At 41.1% G+C, this 16,638-nt stretch overlaps 1 protein-coding gene across 11 annotated transcripts in view; it reads left to right on the top strand.

The window, feature by feature from the left end:
• GPCPD1 (glycerophosphocholine phosphodiesterase 1) overlaps nucleotides 1-16,638 on the top strand; it is an 85,955-nt gene that overhangs the window by 10,853 nt on the left and 58,464 nt on the right. For 7 of the 11 annotated variants that reach the window (XR_014072978.1, XR_014072976.1, XR_014072977.1 and 4 more), the window contains exon 1: nucleotides 13,347-13,526. The gene's annotated coding sequence lies outside the window, so the exon portion shown is untranslated. Of the gene's footprint in view, nucleotides 1-1,164; nucleotides 1,256-12,616; nucleotides 12,675-13,346; nucleotides 13,527-16,638 lie in introns of those variants that run through there. The other 4 variants (XM_081556415.1, XM_081556410.1, XM_081556412.1 and 1 more) reach the window with 2 other exon arrangements.

Genomic DNA, 16,638 nt, shown 5'->3' with positions numbered 1-16,638 from the left:
GATATTGCCTATGCAAATTTACCCACGTAAATTTTTACCACACCCACCCCCTAAACACACACACACACAAAACTCTAAGAAGAATGCAGGAAGAAAGAAAAGGGTTGTAAGGAAAGGCTGCCAAGATAAGTGCAGATGATTTGATGACTTCTTGGAGCTAATTTTACAGTGCTTCAAGTGCGTGGGGTGAGGACAGGCAGAGGAGAAGAGTCCCTTGGAGCAGATCTTCTCAAACTTTGTGTTCAACTTTGAATACCTAGTAATCTTGTTAAAATGCAGATTCTGGGTTTGGCAGGACTGGAATACCAATGCAGCTGGTTCAAGGACCACACTTAGGATGGCAAAGTTCTAGGCTGATGTAGGCCTAAATCCTTTGGAGTGACTGGGAAGGAAGGGAGTGGCCTGGGTCAGAGACAAAGTTTTAGGATTCACTAATGGTGGAGAGCCGTGGAGGTGAAATTTAATCCAGAGAGGTAGACCATGAGAATAAATCTACCCTTTTGCTTTCTTTGCCTTCCCACTTCCTCCTCCTCCACACCCCAACCTTACATGAAGCAAACAAAGAGGAAGGCTTCTCTATTTTGAAGACAAACAGAAATTTCTGGCTATTACAGAATTCTTAGGTCTCTGAATTTCTTAAAACTTTCAAGATGAGTTTTAATCTCCTACAAAAGAATTTGGCTGTTTGCCCTAGGCAGTGGGTGCCTGCTTTGGCCATGTCACTGAACTCAAATTAGGCTGTTTGCTGCCTGAAAGTCAATATACAAGAAACACCTTGTCAATAGATGAGTGTTAGTTGGAAAGTAAAGCTTGCTTTATTCATGGGGCTGGCAACCTGTGGAGAAAGCAAACTTATGTCCAAGAACCAACACTGAAGTTTCTGGTCGACCATGAACATTTTTTAAAGGGAGAAAGAGGAAGTTAATATTTGGGGGGAAAGTGTCAAGAGTCTTTGTTATCACACTCTGTGTGCAGACTTTCTTCTGATTGGATGGTGATGAGGTAACAGGGTGTGGTTCCAGGAATCTTGAGCTCAGCCTGAAGTTTCCATCCTCCATCTGGGTGGGGGCCTCAGTGATGGTTTAGTCGCTAAATCCTACGACTCCATGGACTGTAGTTTGCCAGGCTCCTCAGTCCTTGGGATTTTCCAGGCAAGAATACTGGAGTGGGTAGCTGCTTTCTTCTCCAGGGGATCTTCGGGACCCAGGAATAGAACCCCGGTCTCCTGCATTGCCGGCAGACTCCTGAATTGCAGGTGATTCTTAAGGTGGGTGGGGGCCTTAGTTCCTGCAAAAGAGTTCAAAGATATGTTGTAATGTATAACCCTTGAGGAGGGGCCAGGATTCTGCCCCATCCCTACACTATTGTTTCTTTGACTGCCCCTCCTCTTTTTCTGCATGCCCTCTCTTTTCTGGTGGCTTAAGGCTTAAGGCTTCCCTGGTGGCTCAGTCCCTAAATAGTCTGTCACAATGCAGGTGACCTGGGTTTGATCCCTGGTTTGGGAAGATCCCCAGGAGAAGGAAATGGCAACCCACTCTAGAATTCTTGCCTGGAGAATGCCATGGACAGAGGAGCCTGGTGGGCTACAGTCCATGGGGTCACAAAGAGTCAGACATGACTGAGTGACTAACTTTCACTTTCTCTTTTTTCCCTTTGCTGATTAGCAACGGTTTTAACCTGCCCTTTGGAAATTAAGGAAGGTCAAGGAGGCCAAGTAAAGCCCGTTTCCTGCAAAGGAAAAAAGACAATGTGGAAGGATTTATACCTGGGAGGGCCCCACAGGGTCCTGCTCAGTTTCAATTAGTCTATGATTTGAAATCTGAGATCTAAAAAAGTAATCACTAGGATGTCATTTCCTAAAGAACTTTTCTGTCATAACTCCCTACAGGTAACTCCTCTCTCCAAATCCAGTAAAATAAACATCTCTAAAACCAACTAATTAGTTGAGGTTACTAACGCACACTTCTATAGTTGGCTGGGTAATGAAATAACTTGGGAGACAATTTCCATTTCTGATGGACTTTGGTTGACTACACACACTATAACTGAGGCTTCTGATCATGAATCATAGATATAATATTTGTATTAAATAAAGGTCATTTATTCAGTTTTTTTTTAAAAAAATGCCTGTGTGCTAAGTCACACAGTCATGTCTGGCTCTTTGTGGTCCCATGGACTATAGCCGGCCAGGCTCCTCTGTCCATGGAATTTTCCAGGCAAAAATATCAGAGTGGGTTGCCATTTCCTCTAGAGGATCTTCCCAACCCAGGGACTGAATCCTCATCTCTTGGGTCTCCTACATTGGCAGGCAGATTCTGATAGTTAAATAAATCTAGTGAAAAAAAGACTGGATTACAGAGGTGCAAAACAGGGATATAATAAATAAAAGCAATGAAGTGTTAGTTGTCAGTCTTATTTTCATTTTTAGGTAAAATAACAAAGGTATGGGGCAAAACAAGTTAAGAGTAGAACAGAGAGAATGGTTATTGCTGCTAATCTCCCCATCTAAATCATTCACATAATAGATGCACCACCAGTGCCAAAAACCTCTGCCTTACTGACTCCAGTTCCAGCATTCTTTGGCCTGGCACCAGCCTGGATTGAGCAGCTAGGTTTCTGGCCCTTCTGTGTGGTAGCAGTGCTGATAGTGGTTGTTTTTTTGTTGTTCAGAGTAAGTATATGCCCTGAAACAGCAGCTCATTTTGTGGACAATCGATATTTTCACTAAAATGGTAAAATGATAGCCAGTCAACTGTGAAACAGTTTGAGCAGTAAAGGGAACTCTTTTGGGGGATCCATTTTAATGCAAAACGCACAAGATTCAGAGGCATTTGGAAAGACAAGAAAATAGTAATAAGTGGAACAGACTGAAGACAAAATGTTCAGTATTTTCTGATAAAATTTTTTTTGTGTGTATTAAAAAACTGGAATATAGTGTTAGTTCAGCTGTAATACATAATGATTTGACAATTGCATACAGTTTTGTGAACATAGGAGTGCATTTATCTTTTTGAATTAGTATTTTTGTTTTCTTCAGGTAAATACCTAGAAGTGGAATTGCTGGATCATATGGTAGTTCTATTTTAAATTTTTGAGGCACCTCAATACTGTTTTCCACCAATTTACATTCCCATCAAGGAATGCACAAGAGTTTCCCATTTTCCACATCATAGCCAAGACTTCTAGTCTCTTGTCTTTTTGGTAACAGCCATTCTGACAGGCATGATGTGATAGCTCATTGTGGTTTTGCATTTCCCTGATAATTAGTCCTTCATTGGAACGACTGATGTTGAAGCTGAAACTCCAATACTTTGGCCACCTGATGCAAAAAACCGACTCATTGGAAAAGACCTTGATGCTGGGAAAGATTGAGGGCAGGAGGAGAAGGGGATGACAGAGGATGAGACGGTTGGATGGCATCACCGACTCAATGGACATGGGTTTGGGTGGACTCCAGGAGTTGGTGATGGACAGGGAGGCCTTGCGTGCTGCGGTTCATGGGATCGCAAAGAGTTGGACACGACTGAGTGACTGAACTGAACTGAACTGATGATTACTGACAATGGGCATCTTCTCATGTTGGCCAATCTGTATGTCTTCAATGGAAAAATGTTATGTCCTCTGCCCATCATTTAATTGTTCTGCTTCATTGTATCCAGTTTCACCAAAATGAGGAAATTGTTATTCTATTCTCCTTTTTGTGGAGGAGACTCTATATAGCAACTGACAAAGCTTTCTAAATAATTCTTCCATTTACTTAAAACAATTTTTTTTGAAGTGCTCCCTTTTTGGTTATATACATTTAAAATGTGATAGGGAAATTAAACGGGTAATGGTACTCTAACAAAACTATTAGCATAATTTCCACAATTCTGTGAATTAGGGTGGGCATTACCTTATTCCACCCATTCTACTGTCCCCTTTGAAAAATTTAACCTCTGAAATCACTGATGTCCAGGGAGGAGCAGCCCTGACAACTTCTCCTCTAGACACATTTGAATGTCGTTGTTTTCCCTGAAGACCTATGAAGATGGAGTAGGAATCCAGACTATTATCTGTAGACCTTTGTTGATAGCTTCCCTTAGGCTCAAAACCAGCAATGGCATCAAAACTTGGCCATTGGTACCAGTGACTTAGGTCCTGGTGATAATATTTGAGCACTTTAAAAAAAAATGTTGTGTCACTAATGTTACTGGATAATATTGTTTAGAAAACAAGGGCATTACAATGTTATTTATGGTTGAACTATAAATGTGAAGATGTTTCAGGAATACCAGGAAATATCAATAACCTTAGATACGCAGAAGACACCACCCTTATGGCAGAAAGCGAAGAACTAAAGAATCTCTTGATGAAAGTGAAAGAGGAGAGTGAAAAAGTTGGCTTAAAACTCAATATTGAGGAAACAATACCATTCACCATTGCAACAAAAAGAATAAAATACTTAGGAATATATCTACCTAAAGAAACAAAAGACTTATATATAGAAAACTATAAAACACTGATGAAAGAAATCAAAGAGGACACAAACAGATGGAGAAATATACCGTGTTCATGGATTGGAAGAATTAATATAGTGAAAATGAGTATACTACCCAAAGCAATCTATAGACTCAATGCAATCCCTATCAAGCTACCAACGGTATTTTTCACAGAACTAGAACAAATCATTTCACAATTTGTATGGAAATATAAGAAACCTCGAATAGCCAAAGCAATCTTGAGAAAGAAGAATGGAACTGGAGGAATCAACCTGCCTGACTTCAGGCTCTACTACAAAGCCACAGTCATCAAGACAGTATGGTACTGGCACAAAGATAGAAATATAGATCAATGGAACAAAATAGAAAGCCCAGAGATAAACCCACCCACCTATGGACACCTTATCTTCGACAAAGGAGGCAAGAATATACAATGGAGAAAAGACAATCTCTTTAACAAGTGGTGCTGGGAAAACTGGTCAACCACTTGTAAAAGAATGAAACTAGAACACTTCCTAACACCATACACAAAAATAAACAAAATGGATTAAAGATCTAAATCTAAGACCAGAAACTATAAAACTCATAGAGGAAAACATAGGCAAAACACTCTCCGACATAAATCACAGCAGGATCCTCCATGATCCACCTCCCAGAATATTGGAAATAAAAGCAAAAATAAACAAATGGGACCTAATTAAAATTAAAAGCTTTTGCACAACAAAGGAAACTATAAGCAAGGTGAAAAGACAGCCTTCAGAATGGGAGAAAATAATAGCAAATGAATCAACAGACAAACAGTTAATCTCAAAAATATACAAGCAACTCCTGCAGCTGAATTCCAGAAAAATAAACGACCCAATCAAAAAATGGGCCAAAGAACTAAACAGACATTTCTCCAAAGAAGACATACAGATGGCTAACAAACACATGAAAAGATGCTCAACATCACTTATTATTAGAGAAATGCAAATCAAAACCACAATGAGGTACCATTTCACACCAGTCAGAATGGCTGCTATCCAAAAGTCTACAAGCAATAAATGCTGGAGAGGGTGTGGAGAAAAGGGAACCCTCTTACACTGTTGGTGGGAATGCAAACTAGTACAGCCACTATGGAGAACAGTGTGGAGATTCCTTAAAAAACTGGGAATAGAACTGCCATATGACCCAGCAATCCCACTGCTGGGCATACACACCGAGGAAACCAGAATTGAAAGAGACGTGTGTACCCCAATGTTCATCGCAGCACTGTGTACAATAGCCAGGACGTGGAAGCAACCTTGATGTCCATCAGCAGACGAATGGATAAGGAAGCTGTGGTACATATACACAATGGAATATTACTCAGCCATTAAAAAAAATACATTTGAATCGGTTCTATTGAGATGGATGAAACTGGAGCCCATAATACAGAGTGAAGTAAGCCAGAAAGAAAAATGCCAATACAGTATACTAATGCATATACATGGAATTTGAAAAATGGTAACGATAACCCTATATGCGAGACAGAATAAGAGACACAGATGCATAGAACAGTCTTATGGACTCTGAGGGAGAAGGTGAGGGTGGGACGTTCTGGGAGAATAGCATTGAAACATGTATATTATCATATATAAAACAGAACACCATTCCATGTTCGATGCATGAGACAAATGCTCAGGGCTGGGGCAATGGGATGACCCAGAGGGATGGGATGGGGAGGGAGGTGAGAGGCGGGTCCAGGAAGGGGAACACATGTAAACCCATGGCTGATTCATGTCAATGTATGGCAAAAACTACTACAATATTGTAAAGTAATTAGCCCCCAACTAAAATAAATAAATTTATCAAAAAAAAAAAACTCAACATTGAGAAAGCTAAGATCATGGCATCTGGTCCCATCACTTCATGGCAAATAGATGGGGAAACAATGGAAACAGTGAGACTTTATTTTCTTGGGCTCCAAAATCACCACAGATGGTGGGTGACTGCAACCATGAAATTAAAAGATGCTTTCTCCTTCAAAGAAAAGCTATGACCAACCTAGACAGCATATTAAAAAACAGAAACATTACTTTGCCAACAAAGGTCCATCTAGTCAAAGCTATGGTTTTTCCAGTAGTCATATATGGATGTGAGAGTTGGACTGTGAAGAAAGCTGAGCACCGAAGAATTGATGTTTTTGAACTACGGTGTTGGATAAGACTCTTGAGAGTCCCTTGGACTGCAAGGAGATCCAACCAGTCCATCCTAAAGGAAATCAGTCCTGAATGTTCACTGGAAGGACTGATGCTGAAACTCCAATACTTTGGCCACCTAATGTGAAGAGCTGATTCCTTGGAAAAGACCCTGAAGCTGGGAAAGATTGAAGGCAGGAGGTGAAGGGAATGACAGAGGATGAGATGGTTGGATGGCATCACTGACTCGATGCACATGAGTTTGAGGAAGCTCTGGGAGTTGGTGATGGATAGGGAAGCCTGGTGTGCTGTAGTTCACAGCAGCGCAAAGACTCCATGGACTGATTTGCAAAAACACCACTGAGCGACTGAACTGAACTAAGCAATTTATTTCGCTTATATTTTCCTTTTCATGCATATATGCACAATAATGATATATAATAAAATTTGTGTCTAAATAGATATAAAAGGGAGAAGGCAATGGCACCCCACTCCAGTACTCTTGCCTGGAAAATCCCATTGACGGAAGAGTCTGGTAGGCTGCAGTCCATGGGGTCGCAAAGAGTCGGACGCCACTGAGCGACTTCACTTTCACTTTTCACTTTCGTGCATTGGAGAAGGAAATGGCAACCCACTCCAGTGTTCTTGCCTGGAGAATCCCAGGGACGAGGGAGCCTGGTGGGCTGCCGTCTATGGGGTCGCACAGAGTCAGGCACGACTGAAGCGACTTAGCAGCAGCAGATATAAAAGAACATTTTCATTAAATAAAATGAAACAAAATATAAGAAGATGTTATGGCATATTTTAAAGGGCAGCACTTTTTGATTCTTAGTATTGTCTTACAATCAACTTCTTAAGTATGCTGAAATTTGTAGTTCTTTCATGGAATTGAGGTATGGGGAAGGTCTAGGGGGGATGGTAAAGCGTCTGCCTACAGTGTGGGAGACCTGGGTTCGATCCCTGGGTCGGGAAGATCCCCTGGAGAAGGAAATGGCAACCCACTCCAGTACTCTTGCCTGGAAAATCCCATGGGCGGAGGAGCCTAGTAGGCTACAGTCCTTGGGGTCTCGAAGAGTTGGACACAACTGAGCGACTTCACTTTCACTTTCAAGAGGGACATAGTCATTAGGTAGCAACAGGTACTGTGTTAGAGGTTGGGTGCCTTCTCCATCTTCATCTGAAATAACCTAGGCTATTTAAATTTCCACTTCAAAGATAAAGAAACAGGTGAAAGACATTTTGAGCTAACCATCTGAATCTTAGGTGCTACAGACATTTCGATATGATGGTACAACTGAGAGCTTGGAAAGCATGGACCAGAAGAGCAGCAGCCAATTTGAAATTGGTTTAAAGGTTCACATCTGCAGCACTTAAAAAATTTTGGAAATTAGCAGTTCCTTTGATTTCCTCCATATAGAATTGACCTTTATATGAAAAAAAAAATCAACAGCAAGAAAAAACTGTAGCAATTGTGTCACTTATATGAAGAATTAGTCAGTTCAGTTTAGTTGCTCAGTCGTGTCCAAGTCTTTGTGACCCCATGGACTACAGCACGCCAGGCTTCCCTGTCCATCACCAACTCCTGAAGCTTCCTCAAACTTATATCCATTGAGTCGGTGATGCTGTCGAACCAACTCATCCTCTGTCATCCCCTTCTCCTCCTGCCTTCAATCTTTCCCAACATCAGGGTCTTTTCCAATGAGTCAGTTCTTTATATCAGATGGACTGAGCTTCAGCATCAGTTCTTCCAGTGAAATTTAGGACTGATTTCCTTTAGGATTGACTGGTTGGATCTCCTTGGAGTCCAGGGGACTCTCAAGAGTCTTCAACACCACAGTTCAAAAGCATCAATTCTTCTGTGCTCAGCCTTCTTTATGGTCCAGCTCTCACATCCATATATGATTACTGGAAAAACCATAGCTTTGACTAGATGGACCTTTGTTGGCAAAATAATGTCTCTCTTCTTAATGTGCTATCTGAGTTGATCATAGCTTTTCTTTCAAGGAGCAAGCGTCTTTTAATTTCATGGCTGCAGTCACCATCTGTGGTGATTTTGGAGCCCAAGAAAATAAAGTCTCTCACTGTTTCCATTGTTTCTCCATCTATTTGCCATGAAGCGTGGGACCGGATGCCATGATCTGATCTTAGTTTTGTGAATATGGAGTTTTAAGTCAACTTTTTCACTCTCCTCTTTCATTTTCATCAAGGGGCTCTTTAGTTCTTCACTTTCTGCCATAAGGTTGGTGTCATCTGTGTGTATGAGGTTATTGATATTTCTCCCAGAAATCTTGATTCCAGCTTGGCAGGCTACGGTTCACAGTGTCGCATCGAGTCGGAAGTATGAAGCAACTTGGCAGGCACACACGAAGGTGAAGTCTTAGTCGTTTTGCAAAGGATCTTCATTGCATCTTGTGGATCTTTTGTTGTGGTGCATGGACTCTCTCTAGTTTGGTGAACAGTCTCTGGAGTGTGGACTTCAGTAGTTTCAGTGTGTGAACTTAGTTGCTCCAAGGCATGTGGGATCTTAGTTCCCTGACCAGGGATTGAACCTATGTCCCCTGTTTTAACTACTGGACCACCGGGCAAGTTCCCAATGATCTTTTATCCAAATCATAATGAATATTTCTGGGAGAAGACTCAGCACCAAACAAAGCTGATTAGTTAAAATTACCAAAGGTGTACACGCGTACATTAGTCGCTCATGAGTGTCTGACTTTTTGCAATCCCATCTGACTCTCTGCAACCCCATGGACTGAATCAGCTCCTTTGTCCACAGAATTCTCCAAGCAAGAATACTGGAGTGGGTAGCCATTCCCTTCTCCAGAGATTTTCCCAACCCAGGGATCAAACCTGGGTCTCCTGCATTGCTGGCAGATTCTTTAGTCTGAGCCATCAGGGAAGTCCACTGTTGGAAGAATCAACACTTTGTGATAAAAACAAAGGCTTGCAAAATTAGACTTGGTAAAATAGTGGCCACAAAAGTAGATGCTATAGTTGGTTGAAAAAATACTGATATCAACATAAAAGTGGTTTTTTTTTTTGTAGTAAAATTTATATGAAAAAAATGAACCCAGGATTTCTCTGGTGATTCAGTGGTTAAGAATGTAGGGGTCGTGGGTTTGATCCCTGATTTGGGAAGATCCCACATGCTGAAGGTCAACTAAAGACCCTACACCACAGCTACTGAGCCTGTGCAACTAGAGCCCGTGCTCTGCAACAAGAGAAGCCACTGCAATGAGAAGCTTGCACACCTTAAAGAAGAGTAGGTCTCCATGCTACTACCCACCCACCTGCAATTAGAGAAAACCCCAAGCACAGAACTGAAAACCCAGCACAGCTAAAAATGAATTAAAAAACCCTGAACCAATAAAGGTAATTTCAATAAAATTAACATGAAACTAGCAACAGCTTACTTCTACCTCTATTACCGAGTCCAAGCTCTACTTGCCACATGACAGGCAAATGAATCCAAGAGATGAGGTGTTGAGGTAAGGAAAGTGAAGTCGCTCAGTCGTGTCCAGTCTTTGTGACCCTGTGGATTGTAGCCTACCAGGCTCCTCCATCCGTGGGATTCTCCAGGCAAGAATACTGGAGTGGGTTGCCATTCCCTTCTCCAGGAGATCTTCCTGACCCAGGGATCAAACCCAGGTCTCCTGCATTGCAGGCAGATGCTTTACTCTCTGAGTTACCAGGGAAGCCCTGGTTGAAGTAAGGAAGAGACTAACTGGGGAGCCGGCAGAGCGAGAAGTTGGCAAGCTAGTGCCTCAAAATAACCAATTTATTTGAGTCTGGATGCCAGGTTCTTTTATAGACTGGAGAGAAAGAAGCAATGAGGAACTAAAGTCAAAAGGCAGAATAGAGAGGGAAATGCAGTGGGGAAATAAAGTGGAAGGGTCTTCAGTCTTACAAAACATCATCAAGGAAATGGCCAGCCTTCAGAAGGGGTGTGTTAATCTCTTCTATTCACAGGTGGGCAGGGACAAACCATCTCTCCAGGAGCTGAACAAAGGCACTTTAGTTTATAGTCAAGCAGAGGGGCAGGGTCCTCCAAGCAAGCCATTGAGTATGATTATAATAATAAAAGGAAGTCAAAAAAATAGTTTCCAACATGGAGTCAGAATTGGCTTCCTCCCTGCAACACCTCTACAAAATTTAAGTAAGAAAGGAAATGGGCTTAATCATTGTGTCCAGAAAGAAAGCCTCATAATTCATCAATCTGAGGACATCTCCCTGGTGGCCCAGTGGCTGACTCTGCACTCCAAACACAGGGGGCCTGGGTTCAATCCCCCCTCAGGGCACCAGATTCCACCCGCCCCATGATGCAACTGAAGATCCCTAGTACCACAGCTAAGACCCAGAGCAAATAAATAAAGCGAAACAAAAAAATGAATTTTTTAAGTTCATCAATTGCAGTAAAAAATTTTCCACAGATTTATATTCAATCACAGATAGTAAGGGGTAGGATTTAAGTTCAAGTCTGGGACCTAAGTCTAGAAGATTTTCCACCAATGCTACTACCATCGTTAATACATGAAAGACAAAGAGAGATCATGCAGCTGATTTTGGACAAATGAGTTAATATGTTTCATTATTTAATCAAATAAGATAACATTAAATATTTTAAATGAGGTAAGATCCAAGTTAATCTCATTAAACATTTCTTGCAAAAGTTATAACATTCCACAGAAGTAGGAGGAAGGAATGTACTGTTTATATTTTACTCTAATACAGCAATCATAACAAGGCATATATGATATAATCTAAAATATGTTGAATTATTATATGAGTTTTTAAGCAAGGCTGTGTAAAGTGGCAGCCCCAGGAGTCCCGTCTTTCCCTTTGCAGGTCCACGTTTCTCTGTTCTCAGTTTTTCAATTACCCAATGCTGCTGGCTTGTTTTAAATCTTTTAGAAATTCCTCAATTTCTGGCCCACTGATGGTGATTTTCAAATACGCGTAATTCTTCTGTGATTTCAATAGGATTTAGGGAAAGAGCATGGTTTCAATCCATCAACTTGAACTATAAACATTAGGCAAGTAATAGCTTGATTAAATGGTGATTACAGCAGAAAAAAAAAGATCTAGTATAAACATTTTAAAAAAGCAAACATATGAAAGAAATTCATCACTGAAGTATGACTAACAGCAGAGGAATGAAATGAACTCTAAGGTATTAGGAAATGTTAACAGCTGACTTTAGCAGATAATAGTACATAATTAGGAGGAAATTTTAATTCCTTAAGAAAATTGTGATTAAAACTAGTGACATCAAGAAACCATTGCATCCTGTGTCTCGCACTAAGCAGGCACTTAGTAATTATTTATTAACTGAATAGACAACAGTCAGAAATGCTCTGGGAGCTAATCCAAGATCAAATATCAAATTCAGTCATCCGATATATAAAATTTTATTTTATTAACAAATATATCTATTTATAAAATCCGACTGATAAAACTAGGAGCTGTCTAAAAGCTAGAGCTCCTCTAACCCAAATGCCTTTTCAATAGGACCATTCTAACCAATCTGTAGCTTGAGCTATCTCTTGAGTCCTTTTTCCATATCTTAAGATATTTTCTATATCTTACTCGATTTTTAAATATAATTACAAATATATTATCATATTGCTATAGAATTATGAAATTTTCGAGTTGGAATCTCACTCATTCTGATAACAATTACGGGTAAACCAGCAGTTAACCTTGAAGACTGGAAAGCAACAGTTTAAGTTGACTGATTAATTTTTCTGGAACCATCAAAAGAGAGAGTAAACCTTGCCTTTTTTTTTTTTCCTTCTTCTTGGTAAGGCCCTCCCCCACTCCCCTCAGAAAATAAATGACTACGAGTTTTGCAGAGATCTTTCCAGCTTCAAGCTTTACTTTACATATGAATAAGCTGGGTCTTGTTACATTGAATTCATGCCGATTGACGATTGACGTTGTTGCTGAGTCGCTAAATTGTATCTCACTCTTTTGCAGATACCATGGACTGTAAAAATGAGAGGCTCCTCTACGGGATTTCCCAGACAATTCTGGAGTGAGTTGTCATTTCCTTCTCCAGGGGATCTTCCGAACTCAGGGATCGAACCCCTTCTCTTGCCGTCTTCTGCATCGGCAGGGGGAATTCTTTATCGCTGCACCTGGGAAGCCCTTAAAAGCAATTACAATAGGCAGGTCTGACAGGGTCTCCAGAGGACAATTGTGATAATAACCACCAGGTGATACTGCCAGTACGAACCCCGTCCTTTGCATAGGGAAGGTATAAACTCTCAACCATCTTAGGTCTCTCAATTCTCCTTAACCCTAAAGATTTGGTCCAAGTGCGCTTTTCATTTTGTAACGAAATAGTTTCCACAGAATGTTTGGCTCGCTTAATGTTAATCTCCCTCGCTTTCCAATGGGACAAAAGACGCAATTCAGGATCTCAGCTCCACCTTCCATTCTGGTTTGTCCTAGGACGGTTTAGGGGACCAAGGTAGGTGTCTAAGAACCCAGGCCAGGCCTCTGCCACCGGTCCCGACCAGCCGAAAAAGCCCACGCCGGGGACCCCTGGAATGCCCAGTAGCCCTCAGTCACTGATGCCTGCCCTTACCAGGATTGCGCGAGCCCGCCCCCAACGTGCGGCCATCCATTGGCCCGGAGGGCGCCGGGCGTGACGTCAGGCTCCGCCTCGCCGCTTCTCAGGCCCCGCCCCGCGAAGTGGCCTGGCGGTTTGGTCTGGAGCAGCTGAAACCGGTTTGAGCGGAGCCGCTTCCTGTAGCTTGGTGCCGCTGCGGGCAGCCTGAGGGAGCGCTGGCGAGGTGCTGACGGCCGGCACCCGGCACCTCGGCCTGCGACACTGACTGTCGGGCGCGGCGTCGGTGGTGGCGCTGACCCGTGGACCCAGCAGGTGAGGTGGAAGGCCGGGCGGGCTGGGAGCTCGGTGCGGGGGCCGTGGCTGTCGCTCACGTGGCGGCCGAGCTGTCAGGGCTACGCGGCGGGGCGGGGGGCGAGGTGTGGGCAGGATCCCCCACCCTCGACGGGCAGCCGATCGGGGAACAGCGGCCTGGAGGTTTGCTCCTGTACATCGGTGGGTTACACATGTTATATTTATCGTTTGTTGCCGCGATTACGTTGTGCTGCCTAGTGTTGAGTTCCCGTACGAAAATTCTGTAGCGTTTTCGGTAATACCAGAATGCATAAAGCATAAGACCACCTAAGTATTGGAAGAACCATTTAGGGAACGAAGAAACGTAAATGCAGCAGCAGAACTCGCTCACCGCCACTCTCATCTATAAGCAATTCGTAGTGTTTTGACAACTGCTGCTTTTCTGAAATTGCTTATCCAAGTAGTCTAGGGCGTGCTTGTATAATTCAGTTATTCCAAGAAACCGAAGTGCCTTACTTTTTTAGGAAAAGGTTCCAGTAATAGACATCAGTGCCCTTGATAGAATTTTAAGACAGCTGCCCCTTTTTCTAAAGCTCTACTTTTTCCAAGCTCTTCAGATTACCTTGAGGTAGAAAACCTAGTTCATCGACCCCCCCCTCTCTCCCCATTGCCGTGTTATAAAGGAAATCAGGCATGAATCATGAATTCAGTCACGAAGTGTGGCGATCTTGCACCATTGAGACAGCGGTCTAGCCTGATGTAACACATAGAGGAACTGGTTGGATGTTTGGGCTTGATGTTTTCTTCATACTTTTCTGTTGCCCTTCCTATTTCTGCCCAATTTCTATCCACTACTCCCCTCCCGGCCCCTTCTCCGCCCGCCCGCCCGCCACGTCTTGCTACATTTCTGACAGTTGTGACTTAGCTGAGAAATAAATACAAGCTATCAGTCCTTTTTCCAACTCCTAACATTCAGGGTACAACTAAGTAACATAAGGTAAAACAAACAGGTAAAACTGCACATGGTTCGGTCCGTTCTTGACATCACTAGCGAGAACTAATATTCTAGACAAGATGAGATTAGGAAAGTTTGACTCAAATAATGACCATAAAGGACATTTCAGTGGCAGAGAGTAAAATTTGATATGTACAAAAAGTAAGTTGATGAATCAAATCTTTGTGTATCACTTAACCAGGAAAAATAAATATATATGAAAATAACATCTAGATGAAATGAAAAAAATTTGGAATGGTTTTCTGGCATTGTGTAGAAAGATGATTGATGAGTTTACTGGCTTAATGAAATCTTCAGAACTGCTTTCTTAATGAAAACCCATCATGTCTATGTCCACTTGATTAAAGTATTGACTCAATATACTGGGGTTGTACTAGAGGGATCATAATGATCCTCCACCAGGATGAGCAGAAGTTAGCTCAGGAAAGTATAGGCATTTCATATATTGCTTTCTAATATGCATTTAGGAGGCAAAGATGTTGGAGCCTAGAGAATTGGAAACAGCTTTTTTCTTTAAAAAAAATATTTGAGGGAAAACAGTGAAATATGTCTTTTTGGCTAGGAAAAAAATACATTTTTGCTGAAAATATCTGTGACTTCAGTTTAGTTCTAAATTGTACCTCTGTTTGTTTAAATCTCTCTTTTGTTCCCTAAGCTCGCAAGCCAGTAAAGGAATATGTTAGGATAGTTTATTTGACAAAAAGAATAAAGTAAAACTTACTTTGCCAGGTAGTATTTTTGAAGTATTTTAAAAATGTAAATTGCAGTGTCATTTTGCAAATTATTCGAGTCCTTAAAAAAGTGTTAAAATAGTGCTAAATGCAACTCAAAGTCTCAGATGAGAATGCTGTTTAATACTTACCTTCAGAAAGCAAAAAATGGAGGTTATGTTTAAAACCAAACCAAAAACATATCTCAGGAAGCACGTTTTGTACGTGAGGGTATAGGTGAATTAATTAAATTACATATTCAGTCAGCTCATGTATATAAAATGACTAGCATTTTCCATCTTGTTGTATGTATCTAGAAGACCGGTCCCTGTTCAAGTTGAGATTTCAACTCAACATGTGTGGAAGAAGAGGAAATTTTGGTTGTGTAAATTTTTTGTTCCATAACAAAACAATATTTTACTTTGGTGGTAGCAGGGTGCCAAAATGGTACCCTTCAGTCCTGCACCAGAATTTTGGCCTCTGTCCACCGTCAAGTAAACTGCTGTAGGAGCAGCTCTGCAGGCTTTTATTTGGAATGGCCTTAAATTTGGGCAGTGGGGGGAGTGGAACTTAAACAGATTATGTGACTTTTTTGGCAATCCAAAAAAGTGCTTTGTTGACACCCTGTGAGGTTTTTTTTTGGAGGGGTGGGGGTTAATTTTGTGCTTGTGTATGCAGCTTTGGTATATAATACATAATGTAAACTGCAGCTGTTTCCAGCCAAGTTACTATAGCCACTGTTACAAGCAACCTTAATAATAAGAGGCTCAACTGTAATCAGCTGATTCCCTTTTCATAAAATTTAACATAGTAGAAATTCAGAGATTTTTTTTTTTACTAGGTGTTGATTTTAATACATAGGAATATTTACATCTGTTTCCCTAAAATTGATTGAAACAGTTACTTAAAATTGATCAACAAGTAATCAAGTACCAATTTTTAATTATATACATGAGATTGTTCTTAGTAACTGTGGCAGTAAGCATTGGGTGAAAGTTCAGGTTATATGTTGAGATTGGTTATTCAGCAGTTTGCTGGATGATAGAGCTTTTTGCTTTGTCTCAATTAATTCAGTAACTTAAAAAGCCTAGTTTTTTAGATAGCCTTAAGGTTTCTGCTTGATTATGATTGATATAGATAAATGTAAGATAAATTAAAAGTAGATTGCAGTGCTTCAATGAATCATTTATTAGGAAAGGAAATCTTCCTATTCTTAGGGTTATACTCTAGGTAAAGGTTATTTGGGTTATATAGGTTAAATGGCCAGTAACAATCTAGAACTAATTTTAGATTTAAAACATTCTTTGGCTGTGCTCAAACTGGATGTATTATTACGTGTTTTAAATAGATCAAGTTTACTCTTAGACACAGAAAGTAGATTAGCATATGTGGTTTGATCAAGGACAGG

Source organism: Giraffa tippelskirchi, chromosome 13 (assembly GCF_054371585.1).
Source record: "Giraffa tippelskirchi isolate mGirTip1 chromosome 13, T2T-mGirTip1v1.2.pri, whole genome shotgun sequence".
Lineage (NCBI taxonomy): Eukaryota > Metazoa > Chordata > Mammalia > Artiodactyla > Giraffidae > Giraffa > Giraffa tippelskirchi.
The sequence above is the reverse complement of the archived record's forward strand: the minus strand, read 5'-3'. Positions and strand labels throughout refer to the sequence as shown.